Raw genomic sequence first — 22,533 nt, 5'->3', positions numbered from 1 at the left:
TAGGTAAAATAGAAGTAGGATTAAGAAAGTCATGAAGGAAACAAGTTGGATATGAAACATTGTAAGAACAGCAATAGTAAAGAAGTATTGAAGTCTTGCGCTCCTCGCTTTTGTCCTTTTCTTGCCCCTCCCAACAGTTGTGTCTTTTTCATATGTGCATTTATTCAGCAAACATTATTGAACACCTTCCAAAGATCTGATGGTGGTCAGACTCTCAGAACCCATATACAAACTAGGTGAAGAGTCAGTAATATCAGCCTGGGGAAGATAAAGAAAAGAAAGCTGACATTTTCTCTAACTGAACAATGCACAAGCTGTTATGTATACACATAGGAGACACAGAGAGATAACAATAACCTAGAGAAACAACTCCTCAATCTATCCTGGTTTCCCTCTCATATTTTTGCAGCACATCTATGTCCCACTGAATCCTTCTTTGTAGCTTAGTGCTCATGAGTGGGCTCTGAAGTCAGACTTCCTGCACTGATAGCTCAACTCCTTTATCTAGTTACTTTGTGGCTCTAGGAAGTCATTTAACCTCTTTGTCAGTTTTCTCATCTGTAAAATGGGAATAACAATAACTGCCTAGGTTATAAGATTATGAGAGTTGAACGTGTATATAATGTTTAGTATAGCTTTTTGGACATAATAAACACTAAATAAATTAACTATTCATATAATTATCTCTATTTTAGGCATTTTCTGTGTTTTAAGAAGACATTGAATTTGTAAACTTCTAGATGTTTCTATTCAAAAATGATATTCCCCTCACAAACCACTTTTTGGCTATAAACGCCATGATGGAAGGTATTTTTCTTTTTTTGTGTGTTTGTTTTTAATTGTATTTTCAAATGCTAGTAAAATTTTGGCACGAATAAATCTTAAAAGAAGGAAAGAAGGCAAGAGTTACATGCATTGTTGAAAACAAAAATAATGTCAACTGCATGTTGATAAACAGGTAGAAATCCCTTAAATATGTTAAAACAAGATATAGATGATATAGGTAAGGCAATAACACCAATTCTTAGCTAAAAACTGAAGTATCATTATTTCTCTTTAGCATTTCCTGGGACTGAATCTATCCTCCCAGAGCCCACCTAGACAAAAGATCCCCATCTACTGGATAATGTGTGAACAGCATCTAACCAATATGATTCCTACATATGTTAGGGAGTTAGTTTAATTTCCCTCAAAAATGCATACCATGGAATGTCATATTTGGGACTGTTTTGTGGGATCTTACTCAAGGAGAGGAGATTAGTGTTACAGGGTGACCTGAAAGTGGTAAGGGAAAAACGTTCATAATTTACTTAATTTGCTGCTCTTGTTACCATATTATTCAGCCAGCATGTGCTATTTTTGAAATTAAAATATGGATTTTTTTAGACTCACGCACAGTGGCTCATGCTGCTAACCCCAGCACACTGGGAGATTGAGGTGGGAAGATTGCTTGAGCCCAGGAGGTCGAGGTTGCAGTGAGCTGTGATCATGCCACTGTATTCCAGCCTAGGTGACAGAGTGATACCCAGTCCAAAAACTAAAAGAAAAACAAATATGATTTTTTTTAATTTAATAATTATAAGTATGAGTTTGCTTACATCCCCCTTCACCTTCCTTTCAGTTATAGTTTTAGGAGCCAAGAAAATGTATTTTCTTCCTTATTTCTTGCTTGTGTTACAGGACTTTTGGTAGGCAAGCTCTCTATAAAGTTTTACTTTAGTTATTTGCTACAACCTGAAACTTGCCTTTCCTTTTCCTTAATACTACCCTGGAGAAATGGCATATATGACAGTGTGGGATTTGTGACTTATACAATATAGCAATGTGGCATATGGATGTATGAAAGGGTAATGCCCATCTTTTTTTTTTTTGTTTTTTCTTTCAGTAGAGTTGAATTTTTGCTATGTTGGCCAGGTTGGTCTTGAACCTCAAGTGATGTGCCCACCTCAGTTTCCCAAAGTGCTAGGATTGCAGTCATGAAACACCCAGTGCCCAGCCAGTGTCCATCTTTTTAAAAGGCTGTGGAGTTTCCTATTGTCCTGAGAAATACCTGGACAGCAAAGTGTGTGACCCCACCCAACCCTGCCACTGGTAGCTAGGCAGGCATTGCATATGAAAGCTTCTGGCCCTGTGGCCTGCTTCTGTGTGAACTCAACTGGAGGGCACAGCTTCATGTTGTCCCAGTAAGCACATGGACAGTAACATGGGCATTTCCACCCACCCCTGCCACCGGCAGCTGGGTGAGCCATGACTGTTAGAGTTTCTGGTCCAGTGGTTTTCCTTCTGCCTAACTTTGCTGAGAGGTACAGCCTTCCATTGCTCTGGAAACATCCAGATGTCAGGGTGGGCAAGTCCACCAATCCTGCCTCCCATAACCAGATGAGCCATAAATGCTGGAGCTTCCAACCCGACAGTCCTGCTTCCATCTAAATTCTGTGGGCAGGTGCAGCCCCATGTTTTCACAGTAAGCACACAGACAGCAGATTAGGGCCAACCTGGCAAGGATATGACTTATCTGCCACTTGTGGCCTCTGCCTGAGAAAGCCCTTGGACCACAACACCCAGAAAAAGAACGCAGGCATGGACAGAATAATCAGAAGTGCCATTAAGACACAGTAGCAAACTAACATCAAAGCCAGTCAACTGAACCCACCTCATACCATAATCAAACCCCCAAGGGCATCAAATAAGAGAAAAGCAAAAAAAAAAAAAAAAAAAAAAAAAGTCTATCCAAAGGACAGCAGCTTCAAAGATTAAAGGAACGTCAGCCCACACAAATGAGAAAGAACCTGCATAAGAACTGATTCAACTCTGGCAACTCAAAAAGCCAGAGAACTTTCATTCTTCCAAATGACCACACTTGTTCCCTAGCAAGGGTTCTCAATAAGGCTGAAATGGCTGAAGTGTCAGAAATAGAATTCAGAATATGGATGGGAATAAAGATCATCAAGTTTCAGGAGAATGTAGAAACCCAATCCACAGAATCTAAGAATAATAATAAAATGATACAGGAGCTGATATACAAAATAGCCATTATAAGAAAGAACCAAACTAATTTGATAGAGCTGAAAAATACACAAGAACTGCGTAATGCAATTGTTGTTAACAGCAGAATAGACCAAGCTGAGGAAAAAATTTCAGAGCCCAAAGACTGACCCTCTGAAATTACTCGGTCAGACCAAAATAAAGAAAAAAAGAATGAAAAACAATAAACAAAACCTCCAAGAAATATGGGATTACATATAAAGACCAAATCTATGACTCACTGATGTCCCTGAAAGAGGGAAAAAACAAGCAACTTGGAAAACATATTTCAGGTATCACCCATGAAAACTTTCCCAACCTTGCTAGAGAGACTAACATTCAAATCTAGGAAATGCAAAGAATCCCTGTGAGATATTAAATAAGGAGGTCATTCCTAAGTGACAAAATTATTACATTCTCTAAGGTCAAAATGCAAGAAAAAAATGTTAAAGGCAGCTAGAGAGAAGGGGCAGATCACCTACAAAGGGAACCTCATCTGGCTAACAGTGCATTTTTAAGCAGAAACCCTACAAGCCAGAAGAGATTGGGAACAAGTATTCAGCATTCTAAAAGAAAAAAAATAAAAATAATGAAAAACAAACAAACAAACAAAAAAATTCCAACCAGGAATTCCATGTCCAGCCAAACTAAACTTCATAAGTGAAGGAGAAATAAGATCCTTTTTCAAAGAAGCAAATGGTGAAGGAATTTGTTACCACTAGAACTGCCTTACAAGAGCTGCTGAAGGAAGCTCTAAGTATGGAAAGAAAAGACCATTACCAGCAAGTACAAAAACATACTTGAGTACACAGACAAGTAAACTATAAAGCAACCACAAAAAAGAGTCTGCATTTAACATCAACAACTAACATCACGATGACATGATCAAATCTGCAAATATCAAAACTAACCTTGAATGTAAACAGGCTAAATGACCCCATTTAAAAGGCACAGAATGGCAAGGTGCATAAAGAAACAAGACTCAATGTTATGCTATCTTCAAGAGACCCACCTCACATACAATAACATTCTTAGGCTCAAAATAAAAGGGTGGAGAAAAATATACAAAGCAAAGAAAACACAGAATAAAGCACGACTTGTAACTGTAATTTCAAACAAAACAGACTTTAAACCAACAAAGACCAAAAAGACAATGAACAGCATTATATAATGGTAAAGGGTTGAATTCAACAAGAAGACCTAACTATTCTAAATCTATATGCACCCAATACACCCAATATAGGAACACCCAGATTCACAAAGCACATTCTTAGAGACTTACGAAGAGAGGTAGATTCCTGCACAATAATAGTGGGAGTCTTCAACACTCCACTGACAGTATTAAACATATCATTGAGGCAGAAAATTAACAAAAATATTCAGGACTTGAGCTCAATACTTGCCCAAATGGACCTAATAGACATCTACAGAACTCTCCACCTAAAAGTAATAGAATATACATTCTTTTCATCACTTGGTATATATCCAAAATTGACCACCCAATCAGACATAAAATAGTACTCAGCAAATTCGGAAAAACCAAAATCACACCAAACACACTCTTGGGTTACAGTGCAGTAAAAATTGAAATCAATACTAAGAAAGTCCCTCAAAATAACACAGTTACATGGAAATTAAGCAACCTGCTCTGGTATGACTTTTGGGAAATAATGTAATTAAGGCAGAAATCAGGAAAATCTTTGAAACCAATAAGAACAAAGATACAACATACCAGAATCTCTGGGATACAAGCTAAGGCAATATTGAGAGAGAAGTTTCTAGCACTAAACAATCACATCAAAAAGTTAGAAAGATCTCAAATTAACAACTTAACATTAGTAGCAGAAGAACTGGAGAAGCAAGAGAAAACCAACCTGAAAGCTAGCAGAAGACAAGAAATATTCAAAATCAGAGCTGAACTGAAGGAAACTGAAACATGAAAAACCACATAGTACATCAACATATGTAGGTGTTGGTTTTTTGGAAAAAGTTAATAAGATACACCACTAGTTAAACTCATAAAGAGAAGAAGAGAGAAGATTCAAATAAGCACCATTAGAAATGGCAAAGGGGACATTTCCAATGACCCCACAAAAATACAGAAGAACCATCAGAGACTACTATGAATACTTCTGTTCACACAAAATAGAAAATCTAGAAGATCAACCAGAAGAAATTAAATCCCTGAACAGACTAATAACAAGCTCCAAAGTTGAATCAATAATAAAAGCCCTACTAACCAAGAAAAGTCCAGTTAGATTCACAGTCAAATTCTACAAGATATATAAATAAGAGCTGGTTTCTAAAAAATTGTCAAGTCTCCTCCTCAATTTTTTGGAACAGTTTCAACAGGAATGTAATAGGTATAAAAATCTTCAGCAAAATACTAGCAAACTGAATCTAGCAGCACATTAAAAAGCTAATTCACCATGATCAAATAGGCTTTATCCCTGGGATGTATGTTTGGTTCAATATATGCAAATCTATAAATGTGACTCATCACATAAACAGAACTAAAGAAAAAAAAAGCACATATTCATCTCAATAAATGTAGAAAAGGCTTTCAGTAAAATTCAACATCCCCTCATGTTAAAATCCCTCAATAAACTAGGTATTGAAGAAATATACTGCAAAAAAATAAAAGCTCCTTATGACAATCTCACAGCCAACATTGTACTGAATGTACTGAATGGGCAAAAGTTGAAGGGATTCCCCTTGAAAGACAGCTCAAGATAAGTGTGCTCTCTCTCACCACTCCTATTCAATATAGCATTGGAAGTCTTAGCCAGAGCAATCAGGGAAGAGAAAGAAATAAGAGACATCCGAATTGAAAGAGAGGAAGTCAAACTCTTCCTGTTTACGGATGACATGATTCTATATCTAGAAAACCCCATTGTTTCTGCCCCAAAGGTCCTTGATCTGAGGAACAACTTCAGTAAAGTTTCATTTTACAAAATCAATGTACAAAAATTAGTATCATTCCTATTCACAAACAGCATCTAAGTCAAGAGCCAAATTAGGACTGAAATTCCATTCATGACTGCTTCAAAAAAGAATAAAATACCTAAGAATACAGGTGAAAGGTGAAAGATCTCTACAATGGTAATTACAAAACACTGCTCAAACAGATCAGAAATGACATAAACAAATGGAAAAACATTTCATGCTCAGGGATAGGAAGAATAACATCATTAAAATGGTCATACTGCCCAAAGAAGTGTACAGATTCAGTGCTATTTCTATCAAACTACCAATTACCTCCACAGAATTGGAATTTAAAATTCATATGGATCTCAAAAGAGAGGCCACATAGGCAAGGCAATCATAAGGAAAAAGAACAAATTTAGAGGCATCACGTTACCCAACTTCAAACTATAGTACAGGCAACAGTAACCAAAACAACAAAGTACTGCTTCAAAAACAAATACATAGAACAGTGGGACAGAGTAGAGAGCACAGAAGTAATGTTGAACACCTACAACCATCTGATGTTCAACTAAGCTGATAAAAACAACCAATGTGGGAAGGACTCCCTATTCAATAATCGGTGCTGGGATAACTGGCTAGCCATATATGGAAGATTGAAGCTGGACCCCTATCTTACATCTTATGTCAAAAATCAACTCAAGATTGATTAAAGACTTAAATGTAAAACCTAAAACTATAAAACTCATGGGAGATAACCTAGGAAGTACAATTCTGGACAAAAGAAAGGGCAAAGATTTCATGACAGAGATACCAAAAGCAATTGCAGAAAAATCAAAAATTGGCAACTGGTATCTAATTAAACTAAAGAGCTTCTCCACAGCAAAATATACTATCAACAGAATAAACGGACAACCTACAGAATAGGAGAAAATACTTGCAAACTACGCATCTGACACATGTCTAATTTCCAGGATCTGTAAGGAACTTTATTAGCAAAAACAACAAACAATCCCATTAAAAAGTGGGCAAAGGATATGAACAGACACTTTTCAAAAGAAAACATGCATGCAGCCAATATGCATATAAAAAAATGCTCAAGATCACGAATCATTACTTAAACCAGAGGTGTTGAAAAACTAACTGTTGAGTACTATGCTCATCATCTGGGTGATAAGATCTTTCATATTTCAAACTTCAGCAGCATGTAATATACCCATGTAACAAACCTGCACATGAACACCCTGAATGTAAAGTAAAAGTTAAAATTATTTTAAAAAAGTATCTGCAGAAGCAGATGGAAGACCTCAAATAATCCAGATAAACCCATGGCCTTTCCACCTACCACTTGTGACACTGGTAAAAAAAAAAAAAAAAAAAAAAAAAAAAAAAAAAAAAAAAAGTTGTGAATTCCTATTCTTTATGATGAAGATGGCCTCCCATTATCTGTTAAGACTTGCAACCAATGTTACTGGCCTGATTTTAGGGACAAACTTCAAAATACTCATAAAAGCACAGCAATAATGAGTACTCCAGAAAGAAAAAACCAAACATTGTGATTGTGGTGCTGAAACAAGCTTCTCTGAATTCTAGAGACTTTGTCATTTTGTTCATCCCTTCTGGAGGTATTTAGTAACCCACATTTTCCATATTTCCTTTACTTGATTCAAGCATGAAAATCTGTTCTGTTAGTGTTGGACAGTTCTCTCAGCTCTGTCATAGCAAATAAGAGGTAGCCATTTAATTTCAGAATCATTAGAGAAATACAAATCAAAACCACAATGATAGACCATTTCATACCAGTCAGAATGGTTATTATTAAAAAGTTGAAAAAACAACAGGTGCTGACTAGGTTACAGAGAAAAGGGAATGCTTATATTCTGCTAGTGGGAGTGTAAATTGGATCAGCCATTATGAAAAGCAGTGATTCTCTTCTCAAAGAACTTAAAACAGAGTTAACATCTGACCCAGCAATCCCATTATTAGGTATATAACCAGAGGAAAGTACATTTTTCTACCATAAGGACACATGCACCCATATGTTCATTGCAGCACTATTCACAATAGCAAAGACATGGAATCAACCTAAATGCCCATCAGTGATAGACTAGATAAAAGAAAATGTGGTACATATATACCATAGAATGGTCTGCAGCCATGAAAAAAAAGAATATGATCATGTCCTTTGCAACAACATGGATGGAGCTAGAGGGAATTATTCAAAGAAAACTAACACAGGAACAGAAAGCCAAATACCGCATGTTCTCACTTACAAGCGAGGGCTAAACCATGAGAATGAATGGACACATAGAAGGAAATAACACACACTGGGGCCGACTTGAGGGTGGAGGGTGGAAGGAGGGAGAGGATCAGAAAAAATACCTATCTGGGCTATGCTTATTACTTAGCTGACAAAATTAGATGTACAGCAAACCCCCATGACATGCAATTTACCTATATAACGAATCTGCACATGTACCCCTGCACCTAAAATAAAAGTTTAAAAATACTATTTTGGGGTTTCTTTCCAAAACTGCTTCATATCTCATCCCAATCAAAGCTTCTAAATCAATGTGTTTGTTTGAAAACAATTCTACAAAAACAGGATCAAGAAGGCTTGGAAACATTAATTTTTACAAATAAGGAATAGTCAACTCTTTTTGTAATTTCCGCTTGCAGCTACTTGAGACCTGTGAGGACCATTCTTTTGTGGTTTACCCTTTTCTATATTTTATTGCCTTCTCACAGATTGTCTCCAGAGTGGTTTTTAAGTGCGAGTGAGATTTTCAGTACAAAATTTTCTCACATTCATTATATTCATAAGCTGGTGAAAATACGACTCTGGCCAGACTTCAAGCAGAGTTTGAAATGAAGATTGTCTATAAGAATCCCTGAGTCACCAACATAGTAAGAACCATAATGAATATACTAAAAATTGGAAAGATCATGAGGATACTGACAGTCCCTGACTTGCACAATCATCTAATATAAGGTCAGCAGACATTTTCTTCAAAGACCAGATAACAGGGGGCCAGGCATGGTGGCTCACACCTGTAATCCCAGAACTTTGGGAGACCGAGGCAGGCTGATCACGAGGTCAGGAGATGGAGACCATCCTGGCTAACACAGTGAAACGTCATCTCTGCTAAAAATACAAAAAATTAGCCGGCTGTGGTGGCGGGCACCTGTAGTCCCAGCTACTTGGGAGACTGAGGCAGGAGAAGCACTTGAGCCCTGGAAGCAGGGATTTCAGGGAGCCGAGATCACGCCATTGTGCTCCAGCCTGGATGACACTCTGTTTTGAGACTCTGTCTCTTTGAGACTCTGTCTCAAAACAAAACCAAAAACAACAGATAACATATTTTCAGCTTTGCACTTCACTCAACCTGTTATAACTATTCAGTTTTGCCATTATAGTTTTAATATATAATGGATGGGCATGGTTGTGTCCCAACAAAACTTTACAAGAACCTGACCTACAATGTTTTCTGAGCAAAAGGACACAGCTCAAGTCATGATGATAAATATATCAGAATCAGGTAGATGAAGGAGAGCTCTCATCCAGGAAATATATCATACGTACCACTTTTTTTCCTATAAATATACATATCTAATTCTCTACTAAAACCAGGGATGTTGAAAAACTACCTGTTGGGTATTATACTCATCATGGGATCTTTTGTATTTCAAACTTCAGCATCATGTAATACACCCATGTAACAAACCTGCACATGAACACCCTGAGTGTAAAATAAAAGTCAAAAATACTTAAAAAAAGAATCTGTAGAAGCAGATGGAAGACCTCAAATAATCCAGATAAACCTGTGGCCTTTGCACCCACCACTTGTGACGCTGGTAAAAAAAAAAAAAAAAAAAAAAAAAAGTTGTGAATTCCTTTTCTTTATGATGAAGATGCCCTCTATTATCTGTTAAGACTTGCAACCAATGTTACTGGCTTGATTTTAGGGACAAACTTCAAAATACTCATAAAAGCACAACAATAATCCAGAAAGAAAAAGTCAAACATTGTGATTGTGGTGCTGAAACAAGCTTCTCTGACGTCTCGAAACTTGGTCATTTTGTTCATCCCTTCTGGAGGTATTTAGTAACCCAAATGTTCCATATCTCCTTTACTTGATTCAAGCATGAAAATCTGTTCTGTTAGTGTTGGACAGTTCTCTCAGCTCTATCATAGCAAGTAAGAGGCAACCATTTAATTTCAGAATGCCAAATACCCAGAGCAGAATGTGGCATGATTAGCTTGTGTTTATTAATTGTTGGTAGATAGACCTAGTTAGGTTAGTCAAACAGCCTAAAGGAAAATTTCACACAGAACTTTTTTCCCTTTAAGTTTTTGTCTTCAGAGGAACACCAGGCTTTATTTTTAGAATTCATTTTTTAATGCTACATAGTTCTAAGCTGGATAGATCAGCTGGTATTAATAAACCTGTGAGTGTTTTGCCAAAAGCCAAATGTGCTGTTATGGCCCCCTTCAACTATTTAACTTCCCAAAAATATGTGTCAGTGGTCAGAAGGATGACTGAAAAAGCAGACATGGATAATTCTACAAAAAGTTTCTCCTTTCTTTTTCCAATGGCGAAATAACTTCCTTTCTCCTCCACTGCCTCCTTTTTTTGGTTCTATCTAGAGCCTCAAGACCACAGTTATTTCCCCCAACATATACCCTGCTTGCATCACCATGTTCATCCTTTTCAAGTGCTCCTTTGCTTCTCCTGGAAACAGGTCTCTTAAAACAGAACAAATGTGGACTCCTCATCTGCTTTATTACCACTTGTAATTCCCAATCTGACTTCTTCCCATCAATGCCAAACTGGTTGACAGAGCAGATTTTTAACATTGCCTCCATTTCTAGTCACCTCTTGATATGATTTGGCTCTGTGTCCCCACCCAAATTGCATTTTGTCACTCCCATAATTCCCTTGTGTTGTGGGAGGGACTCAGTGGGAGATGATTGAATCATGGGGGCAGGTCTTGTGGTGTTCTCGTGATAGTGAGTGGATCTCATGAGATCTGATGGTTGTAAAAACAGGAGATTCTCTGCACAAGCCCTCTCTCTTTGCCTGCCACCATCCATGTAAGACGTGACTTGCTCCTCCTCACCTCTCCCCTTTTGCCACATGGCCTCCCCTGCCACATGGAACTGTAAGCCCAATAAACCTCTTTCTTTTGTAAATTGCCCAGTATGGGGTATGTCTTTATCAGCAGCATGAAAATGGACTAATACATCTCTCTTTCACCCTTCACTGTTCTCCCCGTTTTATGAAATTCCACATAGTTGCTCCATTCAGAGATATTCTATTTTCACTCTCCCTTTGCACATTTTCTGTTTCACCTGAACTATTGCACAGTTTTTTTTGTTTTGTTTTGTTTTCCTAGAAATGTTCTTTTACAAGGATTTATTTGCCTTTTTGTTTTGTTTTGTTTTGTTTTGTTTTGAGACAGTCTGACTCTATTGCCCAGGCTGGAGTAAAGTGGTACAGTCTCAGCTCACTGCAACCTCCACCTCCTGGGTTCAAGCATTCTCCTGCCTCAGCCTCCGAGTAGCTGGGACTACAGGCACCCACCATCATGCCTGGCTAATTTTTTTGTATTTTTAGTAGAGATGGGGTTTCACCACGTTAGCCAGGATGGTCTCAATCTCCTGACCCTGTGATCTGCCCGCCTTGGTCTCCCAAAGTGCTGGGATTACAGGTGTGAGCCACCATGCCCAACCATTCCCGGCTAATTTTTGTATTTTTAGTAAATATGGGATTTCACCATGTTGGCCACGCTGGTCTCAAACTCCTGACCTCAAGTGATTTACCCACCTCTGCCTCCCAAAGTACTGGGATTACAGGCATCTGGCTTATTTGCCTTTTTAAAATGCAATATTGAGCACCAGCTAAGTCCTAGATAGTGAGATGATGAGGTATAATTAATAATAATAATAATAATATTGATAGTTAATTCTTATGGGATATGTATTATGGGTCAGGTACTATTCTAAATGGCTTAGAGAAATTAACTCATTTTCACAGAATACCATGTGTGAGATGTGATTATACTCACCGCATACTATGTCAATACCATGTGGTAATTATTATATTAGTATTATTACTTCCATTTTTAAAGTAAAGAAACTGGAATTCAGAAAAAGTAGATTATCCAATGTCACATTCAGTATTAGAGCTATCTGAATGAGTACTGTCCTTGTCCTTAGGAATGTTGTAGCCTAATAAAATAGTAAACTCAGGCTGCTTACATATAATTCTAATGTAAAGCAGGATGTGATAAAGGTTAACCAGTGGTTCAAGAAAGATGGTTGGGAGGTTATTGGGAATGCATTGTGACTGGGAAAATAAAGTGAGTCTTCAAGGAGGAGAAGGTAATATTTTTGTTGTCTCTTGAATAGGTGGAACTCTTTCAGTTGAGTATTAGAGGACAGTCCTAAACTATAGGTACAGTATAAGCAAAGATAGAAGCATGAGCTTATGTTTGAGAAAAGTGGGGAGTTTGATTTGCTTTCAGCATAGGATATGTGTAGGGAGGCAGTGGGAAATGTGGTTGCAGGCCTTGATTCAAAGGAATTTTGACTCGAATGTATGTTTGAAGTGGGGAGCCCTTGACAAGTTTTAGAAATAACAGTGTCTGATCAACCTGTATGTTAGTAGGATAGCTATGGCAGCAGTATGAAGGATGCTATTTTCTCAAGTCTGTTCTTGGTATCACTCACTTTTCTCTTTCCTTTGTACTTACTTCTGTGGGTAGCATGCAAGGCTTTCTCTCCTTGATTTTATACACTCTATCTTGGGAGCTCATTCCTTTTCCTGGACTTATAGGCATTATATATAGCTGACTGCCACATTTCCTGCTTTTTCCTTAGTTACTCCCAATTTTCTAAGGAAGAGAGGAATCCAAGTAGAATACTCTGAAATAATGCATTACTAAACTTGGTGTCAGCAGTGGGAAAGAAAAAGGAAAGGTCAGGATTGAAGTATGAGGGGACTAGATTCAAGAAGGGGTATTTCAAAGATTATTGTATTAGTCTATTTGCACACTGCTATAAAGAAACTACCTGAGACTGGGTAATTTATAAACAAAAGAGGTTTAATTGACTCACGGTTTCACATAGCTAGGCAGGCCTCAGGAAACTTACAATCATGGCAGAAAGTGAAAGGAAAGAAAGGTACATATTATATGGTGGCAGGAGAGAGAGAAGGCATGGGGGAAGAGCCAAACACTTTTAAACCATCAGATCTCATGAGAACTCACACACTATCACTATCATGATAACACCATGGGGGAAACAGCCTCCATGATCCAATTACCTCCCATCAGATCTTGTCCTCAACTCTTGGGAATTATAATTCGAGGTGATATTTGGGTGGGGACACAGAGCCAAACCATATCATTCTGCCTCGGTCCCTCACAAATCTCATGTCCTTTTCACATTTTAAAATTAATCATGCCTTTCCAACAGTGCCCCAAAGTCTTAACTCTTTCCAGTGTTAACTACTCAAGTGTCCAAGTTCAATGTGTCATCTGAAATAAGGCAAGTCTTTTCCACCTATGAGCCTGTAAAATAAAAAACAAGCTAGTTACTTCCAAGATACAATGGGGGTACAGGAATTGGATAAATGTTTCTGTTCCAAATGGGAGAAATTGGCCAAAACAAAGGGGCCACAGGCCCCTTGCAACTCTGAAAGCTGGCAGGGCATTCATTAAATCTTAAAGCTCCAAAATAATCTCCTTTGACTCCATGTCTCACATTCAGGGCACACTGATGCAAGGCATAGATTCTCAAGGCCTGAGGCAGCTCTGCCCCTGTGGCTTTTCAGGTCACAGCCCCCACAGCTGCTTTAATGGGCTGGCATTGAGTGGCTGTGGCTTTTGCAGGTGCACAGTGGAAGCTGTTGGTGGATCTACCATTCTGGGGTTTGGAGGATGGTAACCTTCTTCTCACAGCTCTGCTAGGCAGTGCCCCAGTGGGGACTCTGTGTGGAGGCTCCAGTCCCACATTTCCCTTCTGCATTGTCCTAGTAGAGATTCTCTATGAGGGCTCTGCCCCTGCAGCAGACTTCTGCCTGGACATCCAGGCATTTTCATACACCCTCTGAAATATATGCTGAGGCTCTGAAAGCTAAATTTTTGTCTCCTGCACACCCATAGACCCAACACCATGTGGGAGCTGCCAAGGTTTGGGGCTTGAACCCTCTAAAGCAATCGCCTGAGCTGTAAGTTGGCCCCTTTTAGCCATGGCTAGAGTTGGAGCAGCTGGAACACAGCACATCATGTCCCAAGGCTACACAGAGAAGCAGGGTCTTGGACCAGGCCCACAAAACCATTTTTCCCTTCTAGGTCTCAAGACCTCTGATGGTAGGGGCTGCTGAAAAGACCTCTGACATGCCCTGGAGACATTTTACCCATTGTCTTGGCTATTAACATTTGCCTCCTCATTACTTATGTAAATTTCTGCAGCTGGCTTGAATTTATCCCCAGAAAATAGTTTTTTCTTTTCTATTACATGGTCAGGATGCAAATTTTCCAAACATTTATGCTTTGCTTTCCTTTTAAACATAAGTTCCAATTTCAAACTATCTCTTTATAAATGCATATGACTAAAAGCTGTCAGAATCATCCAGGTTACACATTGAATTTTTTGCTGCTTAGGAATCTCTTCTGCCAGATATGCTAAATTATCTCTCTCAAGTTCAAAGTTCCACAGATCTTTAGGGCAGGGGCAAAATGGTGCCAGTCGCTTTGAAAGCCAGTTATACTTCAGTTCCCAATGAGTTTCTCATCTCCATCTGAGACAACCTCGGCCTGAACTTCATTGTTCATATCACTATCAGCATTTTGGTCAAAACCATTAAACAAATATCTATTAAATTCCAAACTGTCCTTCATCTTCTTTTCTTCTGAGCCCTCCAAACTGCTCCAGCCTCTGCTCATTACTTAGCTCCAAAGTCACCTTCACATTTTTAGGCATCTTTATAGCAGTATCCCACTCTGTCAGTACCAATTTTCTGTATTATTCCATTCTCATGTTGCTATAAGGATACCACCTAAGACTGGGTAATTTATAAACAAAAGAGTTTAATTGACTCACAGTTCCACATGACTGGGGAAACCTCAGGAAACTTACCATTATGGCAGAAGGCAAAGAGGAAGAAAGGCATTTTTTATATGACAGCAGGAGAGAGAGAGAGGGCAATGGGAGATCTGCCAAACACGTTTACACCATCAGATCTTGTTAGAACTCACTCATTATCATGAGAACAGCATGAGGAAAACTGCCCCCATGATCCAATCACCTCCCACCAGGTCCCTCCCGTGACATGTGGGGATTACAATTTGAGATGAGATTCAAGTGGGGACACAGAGCTGAACTATATCAATAATTCCATCATTCTAAAGTATTTAATTTAGAAAAGTGAAAGAACAACAGGCATAATGTGGTTATTGGGGTAACAGCTGCTTTATAAAGAGAGGTAATGTCTCTTTTAGGATTTATGAAACGTAGAAATAATGTAGTCACTTATAAATATTTTCTAAATCCTTTATTATGTGCCAGACACTTTGCCAGGTTCTGAGGATGCAACAGTGAAAACAAGAGGGTCCTTGCTTTCATAGTGTTTACATTCTGGTGGAAAGAGTTAGAAACTAAGCATATTTATAAATACTATAGAATAAAATTTTTTAAGAAAACACAACAATAACAGAACAAGGTAAAATGCAGAACAAAGAGATGAAAAGAAGAAGAAAGGGGAGGAGGGTGTATTAACTAGGGTGGTCAGTCCTTCCTAAAGGGTTATTTTTTGAGCAGACACTTGAATTAATTCCCAGAGCTAGCCAGGTGACAAATTTGGAGAGAGAGCATAGTAGACAAAAAGACATGTAAATTCCCTAAGTAAGAAACATGGTTTGAGGAATAAAAAGAAGGTTATAGTGACTGAAAAAGAGGGAGTGAGGCTTGAGTATTAAGAGATAAAAATGTATTTTAAGAAAAAGAAAACCAAAAGAGAGATACAAATTTTGAAAGTAGCGTGCTAAGTGCTTTGACTCTTGTTCTGTGTGTTGGAGGAAACATGAAAAATTTTGAACAGGGAAATGCAGTTCTCTGGTTTAAGTTGTAAATCTTCTCTCTTATTGCATTATGGAGATTTGACTGTATTGAAGACTGCTGAAAAGGGAGCATGGAGAAATTGAAATTAATGCAGAAGTCAAACTAGACAGTGTCATGGCTTGAACAGGTGCATTATGATGAGGAGTGATTGGATTAGTTTTAAAGTGCTGGCAAGGCTTGCTATTAAGATGGCAGGGAAAGAAGATTCAGGGGCTATTCCAACGTTTTGGGTATATAGTAGATACCATTGGTGATTCCAAGGTAGATGGTAGGTATCTTGGTGATTCCAAGGTTTTGAGGTAGATGGTAGGTACCATTATTGAGGAGGGGAAGATAGGAGCAGAAATAGAATTAGATGGACTATAGATAAAAAGTTTAGATATGATACTCACAAAATGCTTAGTAATTATCCAAATGGTGCTGTTAATTAGGCCATTGAATATGAGTATGGAGGTCTGGGCTGCAGAGGAGTGGAGATAACCATGTGTAGTGTGATACCATAATACCTAAGATGTTTCCTGAGATTCTAGACAAAGGAAAGTGGCACAATTTCAGGAAACTTTACAAGACCCCTGTTGTAATTTATCTTTGTCTTTAATTGTATGAAATCAGAACTTCTCAGATATGAACAATCTTATTCATATATTGTAATAATAGCATAAAGAAGCCTAGGACACTATCTTTTAACAACTCTATAAACTACAATTGCACTTTTCTCCTGTTTTCTGGGCTGGAGTCACTCACATTAGTATTCTAGTATAAGCATCGATTTGCTTAATTAAGCAGCATTTTTTTGGCCATCCACAGTTGTCATTTCAAGTGCAGTAGAGATCAACTCAGGGGTGAATTACAGCATGCTTTCTAAAAGATTCAGTATTTTGCAGAGTAAAATGACTAAATCATGAGTTCCAGAAACCTATTAACAGCTCATAAAATGTGGTGTTGAGCCAAATTTTCTCTCTTTGCCTTGATAGGAATGATTTAATGAATAGGCAAGAAACTATCTTTATTCATTTTGCATTTTGAAAGCATTTTAAAAAATAAAACTCTGTACTCTTAATATTTGAAAGATAAGCATGTTCATGGACACCATGACTGTTTGTTTAAGATGAGTTTTGTTTGTTGAATAGGTTTTTTATGTTCATTTTTTATACATCAAGATATAAATTAGTTTCCTGTTCTACACCATCCACATAGATGGTGTAGATTATATTTTAAAAGGAAGTACATTGTACTGCCTCTTTTGAGGAGTCATATGATTCTTGTACCAAATTAGCTCTATAACCAAAATGATCAAACATATGAACTAAAAAACCCCAAAACAACACAGGATCTTTTAATTTTATAAAATGTAACCTAGTTTCTTTGATATCCTTCTGGGAATGAGGTGGCTAATATCCTTATTTATGATTTTGTGTTTACTGGTAACAAAGATTAATCATACCAAGCAGAGTAAAACAGGTCAAGAGGACTTTGATGCAAGACCTGTACAATAGGGAAGAGCCATTGAACTCAACTCCATTGAAACAAAAGGTGGTAGGGTTTTTAAACCCTGGAGTGAGCTAGTGAAAAAGTACTGGAAGACATTAGGGGGGACTTTGGTCAATGTGATTAGGCTAACTGTGTTTGCTAATTGGTGCTTATGAAAGTTAGGATCTGTCTTTGTCTGTTTTGTGTTGCTAAAAAGGAACACTTGGACTTGGATAATTTATGAAGAAAAAGGGTTCATTAGTCTTATGATTCAGGACAGCTGGAGAGTGCAAGATTGAATATTGACATCTGTTGAGGGCCTCAGCCTTTTTCTACTCATGGTGAAAAAGTTAAGGGGAGCTGCTTGCGCAAAGGGGTAGGGGGTGGTACCAGACTCTATGTAACAATCAGCTCTCCTAAGAACTAATAGAGTGAGAACTCACTCACCCCACCAAGGAAAGGCGTTAATCTATTCATGAGGGATTTGCCCCCATGACGCAAACACCTCCCATTATGCTGAATTTTCAACATTGGGGATCAAATTTCACCACGAGGTTTGTGAGGGACAAGCCTCCAAACTATAGCAGGATCCTACCCTCTTACAGAGACTGGGAGATGGTGTCGTTATCCTTCTTGATAATTATGGTTCAAAGGGAAGACTCACAGGTTTTTGAGAAAGAAATTCCTGGGTTGTAAAATTGGTTACAGGCTGGAGGAAGATTTACATCTCAAAGATGTAGAGAAAGAATTGATAGTTCCAAGTTTTTGAAAGTAACTTTTCCAAGAAAAGGGCACTCCGGGGCCTATAGTCAGGAAGAAAACTGTCTAAAATCTAGCCAAGTTGAGGAGAACTTAAGATTGTGTTAATCAGAACATTTTATACTCTATGTCCATGAGATATTGATATGATCAGTCATTTATAAAGAAGGCAAATTCAGCCCCCACAGAAGTATTTTATTTGCGAGAAAGAATAGGAAGAGCTGTTTTAGCTTATACTCTCAGCCATAAAATTACCAAAATGGGTTTAACTTTCTCAGATTGCTTAAAGTTGCTTGTTGGGATTGGAGGTCTTCTTGCCTGGGGACTGACAGTTTTTGAGTTTGGAGAGTTCTCTAGGCCCCCAAGTAAGACAAAATCCTCTGAACTGAATAGCTTCAGGCAGGAGTTGAGCTTTAAATTCCTGTTACTTGTACTTCAGAGGATCTGGAGTTCAGAGTCTCTGAGGACAAAGACAAACAATGAAGATAGGAAAGTTGGAAATTAAAGAAAATAATAATCTTAATATACTGTATTTACCCACTGAAATATATTTTAATATATTTTATTTTATTAGTGGGTTGCTTGACCTTTCTTTGCTTCAGTTTCTGAGTTATTTTTTTATCGTCTGTAAAATTAAGATAATAAAATTTACTCATTAGGGTTCTATGAGGGTAAATGAGATCATACATATAAAAATCAGACTGCTTGGCTTACAGTAAATCTCCAAAACTATTTTATATTGTTCTTATTTTTTGGTGTTTCTTAACTGTCTCTCCAGTAGATTAAATCTGCCTTCAACATAGGGACTGAGTCTTTTCATCTGTGGATCTCTAGCCCTCCACAGAGTATGTCATAAGTATTTGTTGACTGAATGATAAGTAAACTTTTTACCGGTGGAAGGTATCCAAGTTACTGCCAGCAACTCCATCAGGGTCTATATTAACCTCAATTCTTGCCTCCTCAGAAGAAAGAATTTGACTGAGGGGCATAAGGCAGAGAAAGAAACCAAGGCAAGCTTCAGAGCAGGAGTGGAAGTTTTAAAGGCTTTTTAGAACAGGAAAGAAAGGAAAGTACACTTGGAAGAAACCCAAGTGGGCACGTGAAGGTCAAGAGTGGTGTTTAACCTTGATCCTAGGACTTTATGGGCTGGCCCTTTTCCCATGATTCTTCTCTTAGGGTGGGCTGCCACTTGTGCAATGAATGCCCTTTTAATGCTTGGGAGGTGAGCATACACAATACGTTTAGGAAGTTGTACACATGCCCATCTGGGGCTTTCTTCCCCTTTCTGTTTGAGTGACCCTAGGAGGTCATAGTCCGCCACTTTGTGGTGACTTTGAGTGAGCCTGCATGTGCCTAGGCTCACTCACCCAGTACCTGAGATTTTATTGGAGGCTCCTTTTTGCTTCTCCCTTGTTCCTGCATTCAATTAGCACTTTAATGCAACAGGTGTGGGCCACCAGGAACTGGCCTCTCCCTGGTGCCTGCTGCCAATTTATCACTTTTAGAGAGGCAATGTGATAGTTGTCAAACTGTCACCTGACATTCCTAGTAAGTGGGGGTGAGACCTCTCCTGCCGCACTCATGCCTAACTACCTGTAACAAACTTATAAGCAACACTCAGAACATGTTTTATAGGCTGATGTCCCCCAAACTAAGCTGTTCATCAGAATGATATACAAATTCTCAACTGCCAGACTGTGCAGGCAGGAACAAGTCATTCAGTATTACTAGAGCAGAGGTTTAAGGTAAGGAAGTATAGTACATGAGGCTTGAGAATTATAAAGGCAGCCTTGTATGATATGTTGCTTTTGGATTTTATTCTCTGGTTAGTGGAGTTATGGATGAATTTTAAGCAGGAGGGAGGCCATATGGGGTGTCAAGTAGAGTCTTGGGCCATTCAAAGGTATCTGGTTTAGTGCCAGTCTCATGCTGGATTCTCAGAAAACATCTTCTGAATGAATAGGACAGTAATCATTAAAGAGAATAAGGAATAAGGTAGATCTCTATAGGCTGCTGATACGGGAAGATGTTCAACATTACTGTTAAGTGAACAAGAGCAACTTCAGACCAGTATATAAAGTATATTTCCATTTGTGTTTGAAAAATATGTATTTATATCTATGTGTATGTGGTGAACAGTAGGCAGGTGGATGGATGTATGGATACTTAATTTAAACTTTATGTTTCATATAATATGCATCATTTGAATTACCCAAATTACATGAATTTTTTTGTGATGATGATCATGTTGATGTTGATGATGATGACAAAAAAAATAGACTCTCCAGATAATTATTCAAGTATATGGTCAGATTCTACAATGTAACCTAATGAATTACTATTTACATTTCATTTTGATTGTGACGGGATAAGAGCCAAGACTAGGAAAGAGTGGGAAAGTGACACTGCTTTTTCTTATTGCCATATCCATGTTGTTTCTTATATTATCTTCTTTATTTATAGCTAAAACTGCACTAAACATAACTTGTCATATAACTTGCTATACAGACAGTCCCCATTGTTCAACTTATAATTTTTCAACTTTACAATGGTGTGAAAGCAATATGCATTCAGTAGAAGGTGATAAGATATTTTCTCAAGACTGGGCAGCAGTGCAGCTCCAAGTCAGCCAAGTGATCATGAGGGTAAATGACTGATACTCAATAAAAATACTCTGCATTTTTATAGTAATCATGAATGTTTTTCTGCTGTGGATTCTACATTTCCATATTCCTAAATAACATGATTTTCCTATTTCCTATATAGTACACAACTCTATAGGATTGTCATGGCAATGCGGGCTCTTTTTTGGTTCCATATGAACTTTAAAGTAGTTTGGAAAAAACTACTTTAAATTTAGACAAGACAATCCTAAGCAAAAAGAACAAATCTGGAGGCATCATGCTAGCTGACTTCAAACTATACTACAAGGTTACAATAACAAAAACAGCATGGTACTGGTACCAAAACAGATATATAGACCAATGGAACAGAACAGAGGCCTCAGAAATAATACCACACATCTACAACCATCTGATCTGTGACAAACCTGACAAAAACAAGAAATGGGGAAAGGATTCCCTATTTAATAAATGGTGTTGGTAAATCTGGCTAGCCATATACAGAAAGCTGAAAAGGGGTATTTTTTATTATAAACATTTTAGACTTATTTTTATCTATGAAAAATACAGTTGGGATTTATTAAAATATATTACCTGGAATGGGTTAGTGATAATGTTCTAAAAGAAAAAGGAATATGGAGTAGATTATAATATTTGATAATTAAGACATGTGTTGGACTAAACAAAACAAAATAGTAAGATGCATGGAAGTAATAAACTAAATTACACTTCTTTCCATATACTTCTGTCTACCTGATGTAAAAAGAAGTAAAGTACTGATTTGAGCTACAGTATGAATGAACTTTGAGACACATTATGCCGAGTGAAAGATACCAAACACAAAGACCATGCATTGTATGATTCAATTTATAAGAGATGTCCCAAAATACGCAATTCCATAGAGACAGAAAATACATTATTTGTTACCCAAAACTGAGGAAAGGCAGATTACTAATTGGTATGGAGTTCCTTTTGGGGTGATGAAAAGATTCTTAAATTAGAGAGCGGTGATGGATATACAACTCTGTTAAGATACTAAAAATCTTGTGCATTTAAAAGGGTGAATTTCAGCCGGGTACACTGGCTCACGACTGTAATCCCAGCACTTTGGGAGGCCAAGGCAGGCGGATCACGAACTCAGGATTTCGAGACCATCCTGGCTAACACAGTGAAACCTCACCTCTACTAAAAATACGAGGTGGAGCTTGCAATGAGCCGAGATTGCGCCACTGCACTCCAGCCTGGACGACAGAGCAAGATTCCTTAAAAAAAAAAAAAAAAGTTGAATTTCGTGGTATATGAATTATATCTCAATTTTAAATAATTGTTTTGTGACTTTGTCTACCCAGAAGAGGTTGTATAAGAGAAGACATGTAACCTATAACTCAATCCATGTGAACTGCACTTGAAAAAGAAAGCGACCCATATGGTCTGCGTTTTTCCCATTGGCTGGCTCTGTGCCTCTAGGTCACTAGATAATCGCTCAAGTGTACTCGTTACCTAACCTGGGTGCAAGCCTGATGGATAGCGACAACAGCAACCACAAAAATCCAGTGAAGGAGTTTTGCAAAACTCAGTTCAGAGGGTCGTGATATGTGTATGGGTGGA

General features: G+C 38.0%; 1 protein-coding gene across 2 annotated transcripts in view; it reads left to right on the top strand.

The window, feature by feature from the left end:
• The window catches only part of PRKG1 (protein kinase cGMP-dependent 1), a 1,347,543-nt gene that overhangs the window by 1,057,105 nt on the left and 267,905 nt on the right, over positions 1-22,533 (top strand). The gene's annotated exons all lie outside the window — the stretch shown is intronic.

The sequence above is a fragment of the Rhinopithecus roxellana genome, chromosome 11, assembly GCF_007565055.1.
Source record: "Rhinopithecus roxellana isolate Shanxi Qingling chromosome 11, ASM756505v1, whole genome shotgun sequence".
Lineage (NCBI taxonomy): Eukaryota > Metazoa > Chordata > Mammalia > Primates > Cercopithecidae > Rhinopithecus > Rhinopithecus roxellana.
This window is presented reverse-complemented; position numbering and strand designations above follow the sequence as displayed.